At 40.9% G+C, this 5,835-nt stretch overlaps 1 pseudogene; it reads right to left on the bottom strand.

Moving 5' to 3' along the window:
• Positions 1–2,729: 2,729 nt before the first annotated feature.
• On the bottom strand, positions 2,730–4,221 carry LOC112633465 (annotated as a pseudogene).
• Between the last annotated feature and the right edge of the window lie 1,614 nt (positions 4,222–5,835).

Raw genomic sequence — 5,835 nt, forward strand, 5'->3', positions numbered from 1 at the left:
CAAGCTACTGCTGACGACGACAGCCCTGCTCTGGTCACTCCGGAGGCTGACCAGTCTATGCACGGCTGAAGCTTGAGGAAACAACAAGCACTGCTCTAGTCACACACTGGCAGCTGACTAGTCTACACACGGCCGAAGCTTGAGGACTCATCAAGCAAGTAAATATAGTTAAAAATCTTAAGACTAATAGTTTTCCTGTAATACTGTTTTCCTATTGTTCTGTCGCTGTATTCAACCTTTTTCCTAGGTAAGGATATCTTTTGTCCTTGCTGTACATTATTTTGTTGTTGTTACCCCTCCATAACCATGCTAGAAGAAACACCTATATGAGGTGTCCCCACTGTACACAAACTACTTAGGAAACCCAAACTCGGCCAGCCCAGCAACAATTCCGGGTCTTACAGTCATTCTTTAAACATATAAACCAGAAGTTACCAGAACCTCTTCCTTTAGAGGTTCCTTAGTAGAACCTCTTTCTTTAGTAAAAGCAGAAAAAAAGCCTATTTGCTCAGTTGGCTGAAAACATTGCTGGCAGCCTAGACGTTTCTTCATGTTATACTTATTAAAAGGCTAACATAAGAGACCAATGGCCTTGAGAAGCAAAAGAGTGAATGCCTCAAGATAACTTTACTTTAACTCTTTCCCCAAACAGATGCCTCAAGTTCAAGCATCTGGCTCTGAAAAACTCCTGTTATTAAAAAATACTGTGTTACTCGCTAAAAAGCTTTTAAGACCCAGTGACAAAACTAACCTGCTTAGGACATGACAAAGTTGATACACGTGCCTGTACAGGTTTAACACAGGTTTGATCCTAGGTCTTCATTTAGAAAACAGTTTCCAGCTATAAAAATTTAACACCCTCATTATACGTATGTTACTGGTAATAGAAAGTTACTTGCTGCTCCCCTGTGTATTACACTTGTTCCTTCAAATGATAAAAGGTTTTATAGCTACCATGGTTCATCAGAAAACTTCAGCATAAGTATATTACAGAAACAACTATTGTTCTGTCTTGCAAAGAGACTCAGAAAGTAAAAATAAAAGTGAGAACTGCCACCAATTAGTGAAAATTCTCAAAGTAGGGGATAAGGAAGGAGACCACTACTACTCCTGCTGCCCCCCCCCCCCCCCCCGCCACCTTGCCTAGTTCACAAGACAGGAGAAAAGAGAGAGAGAAACAAAAGTAAGATAAATAGCCAGACAACCTTGGCACCACCACCCAGTCCTAGGAGTTAAACAAAGTAATAAGAATAACATCAACCCTTGGCCTAAACTACTTGTGTTATCTGTAAATTCCAGACACTGTATGAAAAAAGCATTGTAAAACTTTCTGTTCTGTTAGCTGATGCATGTAGCCTCCCAGTCACGTTTCCCACACTTGCTTGATTTATCACGACCCTTTCACGTGGATCCCTTAAAGTTGTAAGCCTTTAAAAAGGCCAAGTATTTCTTTCTCCGGGAGCTCAGCTCTTAAGACGCGAGTCTGCCGAGGCTCCCGGCTGAATAAAAAACCTCTTCCTTCTTTAATCTGGTGTCTGAGGAGTTTTGTCTGCGGCTCGTCCTGCTACAGTCAAGTGCTTACCCTCTGAAGATGTCTTCCTTGGTCTTTGCCTCCATCTGGGTGTCACAAACTCTGAACTGGATCCCAAGGTTTTCATAAATGCACTTATGTTTGCTGTGGCTGCCGCATTATGTTGTGTGGGATGTGCATGCAGGACCTCCCATTCTGTCCTCTTGCTTATGTTACTCTCCTTTATGTTTCACTCTCTGAAATGCATGTCAAGCTTGTGATTTTTAGATTCAAAAGTTGTAAAATAAATTGTTCAAATTTACACATTATGTAAGTTGTAAATAAAATTTCTTGTAGGTGCTACATATTTATTAAAATTTTTCGTTGTAATTTTAAGCCCACTGTAGGCAGAAAGGAATCATTAAAATTTATATTCTTTTTTTAGTCTGTATCTAAATGATGTTATATTTTAATTCCAAATATTTACTGTATACCTCAGTAATGCTCGTTTTTTGCAAAATTTATGTTGTTCTTTTAATTGAAAATATAAAACTTTTTAGCTCCTGAAAGCTATATTATCGTCATATAGTTTTATTACATTTTGTGGTAAGAATAGCAGCAACATATTGAGAACATAATAAAATTCACCTGTCTTTTTAGTGCTTATTTATTAAAATCTTCTCATTAGAACCTGTTGTTAATGATTGTAATATATTTTCTGTATAATTGTACTGCAATTTATTAAATGCCAATGACTTGAAATGTCTGCTTTTCATGAGTACACACAGTTAATAGCTGTAGATATCTAAAGAATTACTTTTCATTGTATATCTATGCTGTATTCAGGATTTTATGCATTAAAGTCTCCTCTTATTTTCAATTCTGTGTTATTTTGTTTCTTTTCTAGGGGGGGTATGTTTTCTCAGATCGGTGAATTGTATTTTTGCTTTTAAAGCTTGATATTATGAGTTGAATGATAATTTTTAACTCGGTACACTTTACAACAATGTGATGTTTAATTTATATGTGAATTAACCATGTCTGTTGCTTATAGACATATCTATGTGTTTTTCAACTATGTAAGTATGACATCTTTTTTTCCTTTTTTTTTTTCAGTTTTGGATAGTCTTTTTGTAGTTGAAAGATAATTTTGAAACAGAGTCAAAAGAACAGAAATGATTTATCTGTTCTCTTGTAGGGCAGGGAGACAACCTGAGCCTTGGGGAGATGCAGAAATGATCCATCTCTGGCACTTGGCTGGAGGTAAGTAAGCATAGCCTTTGGGCCACAAGACCTGATGACTTGAGTACTGGCCTGGACATAAGTCTCCATCTTCCCTGAAATGTCAACTTTTGTCTGCAACAACTGGCTGGAGAAATATTTCAGAAAGATGTGTGCCTGGAACACCAAAAGGCATACCCTTCCTTTCTCCTTGGCATGGGCCTTGCAACACTGAGGAAAGACCAGATTTGCAATGGAGTGTTCAATAGTCTTCATCCCTTTGGAACTCAGTGGCTCGTAGCGTGACAGGAGAGGAGACAAGCTAACTTGAGAAAAGTCTTGGTCTTACCATTTCTCCCCCACTGAAACACTCTACATGTGGGGCCACAGTTCATGGCAAAACACGCATGCTCTCTTTCTTTCTCTCACACACACATCTCGGGAACCCAACAATTTGTTGGCAGGTAGCTCTGGGCATCCTTGGTCTGGCATTCACCCACTCAGCATCTAAGCTGTCCTAAAGCTCTTTTCAATCACTTCTCATTCTTTCCATGCCCATGAGGCTAGGTGCTCCAGCTTCCACTCTGTCAGGCTGATCATAAAGGCATAGTGTGTGAAAGTCCCCCATTGTGATGGTCACTGCTGGGAAGCAGGGAAGGCTTAGGGCCCACTGCTGTACAAGGCTAATGTAGATGCTCTCTGCTTCACTCACCTCCTCAAAGATTGATGACAGGTTCAGCAGTTGATATCAGTCGTGTTATCAAACCAGGACTGCACAGGCACTGCATTCTCTGGGTGGAAGATGTAAGAAGCAGGCAAGTTGTCCAGGATGAGAGTTTTCTTCAGGTCCCTCCCCAGTTGGCTGAGGTCCTTGACATAGCAGCCCTGGTGGAACAAACACGACTCATAGGATAGGCAGCCCCAGAACACCCCACACCAGTCCTGCGGACCTGTCACAGGATCTGCATACTTATCCAGGTTGGAATGAAGAGAACACATTTAAAGAGTTCCTCCATTCATCTCAGGAACTTACCCATCTAAGGAACTTACCCACATAAGGCCTCTTCAGCACGTGGATATGGTGAGTGGTCCCCTCAATCTCTACAGGCACTAGGGAGTCAGCATTGCTGATTGGCTTAAAGGAGCTATGCACAAGGGTTTCATCCAGGTCAGTGACCATACAGATCCTTCCTTGATCTTCCTCTGTCACCTTGGGAGCAGGTAAGTTCCTGGGATCTGATATAACTGATACTGGAGACCCTGGAGATGATATGATTTAGCAGTGGTGTTGGCTTCCTCCTTATGTGTGGAGAGCTCAGTCAGGGAACTTGACTGGCCAACATGCTGGGTGCAAGAACGGCAGAAAGGGGCCTTGTAAGATGTGACAAACATGAAGGCTCTTAGGAGAGGACTTTGGAAACCAGGCCTTGCTTGGTAAGGACCAGGGCATCTTCCCTACATGCCTAGGTGATGATGGAGCCATGTTCCATCTAACAATCCTGATGGCTGGGCTGACTGGGTGGGGAAGACTGGCGGGCACACTGTCTGGGCTGGGCTGGGGGACATGGGCCAGGGCCTGCTTTAGTTCCCAAGAGTCTGACTTCCACCGCTGTTCACATTCCCCCTCTCATTTCCATCACTGGCCAGGAAGGGAGGCGGCCTGTAGGGAGTGGCTTCCCAGGGTGCCCCCAGCCCTGATTCCCCCAGTGACAGCTTCTGGCTCCTCAGTTTGGGTCTAACATAGAGAATACAACAGATAGGCATTTTTTTTCAACTTTTATTTGAAGTTTAGGGGTCCATGTGCAGGATATGCAGGTTTCTTACATAGATAAACGTGTGCTATTGTGGTTTACTGCACAGATCATCTCATCACCCTGGTACCAAGCCCAGCATCCACAGCTATTCTTCCTGATGCTCACCCTCCCCTCCCCCATGCCATGAAACAGGTGCCCAGTGTGTGTTGTTCTTCATGATGTGTCCCTGTGTTCTCACTGACCTCCTTCCACTAATAAGTGAGAATAATAAGTGGTTTTTTTTGTTTGTTTGTTTGTTTTTCTGTTCCTCCATTACTTTTCTGAGAGTAATGGATTCAAACTCCAACCATGTCCCTGAAGGAGACATCATCTCATTATATTTTATGGGTTCATAGTGTTCCATGGTGTATATGTACCACATTTTCTTTTTCCAGTCTATCATTGATGGGCATGTAGATTGATTACCTGACATTGCTATTGTAAATAGTGCTGCAGTGAATATGTGTGTACATGTATTTTTTAAAATAGAATGATTTATATTCCTTTGGGTGTATACCCAGTAATAGTACTGCTGAGTCAAATTGTATTTCTGCTTCTAGGTCTTTGAGGAATCTCCACACTCTCTTCCACAATGCTTGAAATAATTTACTCTCCCACCAACAGTGTAAAAGTGTTACCTTTTCTCCACAACCTCACCAGCATCTGTTGTTTTGGACTTTTTATTAATAGCCATTGTAATTGGTGTGAGATGGCATCTCATTGTGGTTTTGATTTGTATTTATCCAATTATCAGTGATGTTGAGCTTTTCATGTTTGTCGGGCACATGTATGTCTTCTTTTGAGATATGTCTTTTCATATCCTTTTTAATGGGGTTGTTTTTCTCTTGTAAATTTTGTTTAAGTCCCTTGTAGATTTTGGATATTAGACATTTGTCAGATGGATAGGTTGCAAAATTTTTCTCCCGTTCTCTATGTTGTTAGCTTTGCTGATAGTTTATTTGGCTCTTCAGAAGCTCTTTAGTTTAATTAGACCTGATTTGTCTGTTTTTCCTTTTGTTGTTATTGCGTTTGGCATTTTTGTTATAAAATCTTTGCCCATGCCTATATCCTGAATGGTATTATCTAGATTTTCTCTTCTAGGGTTTTTGTAGTTTTGAGTTTTACATTTAAGTCTTTAATCCATCTTGACTTAATTTTTATATATAGTGTTAGGAAGGGTTCCAGTTTTAATTCTTTGCATATGGATAGCCGGTTCTCCTAGCACCATTTATTGGATAGGGAGCCCTTTCCCTAATTCTTTGTTTTTGTTGACTTTGTCAAAGATCAGATTGTTGCAGGTTTGTGGCTCTA

Source organism: Theropithecus gelada, chromosome 10 (genome assembly GCF_003255815.1).
Source record: "Theropithecus gelada isolate Dixy chromosome 10, Tgel_1.0, whole genome shotgun sequence".
NCBI lineage: Eukaryota > Metazoa > Chordata > Mammalia > Primates > Cercopithecidae > Theropithecus > Theropithecus gelada.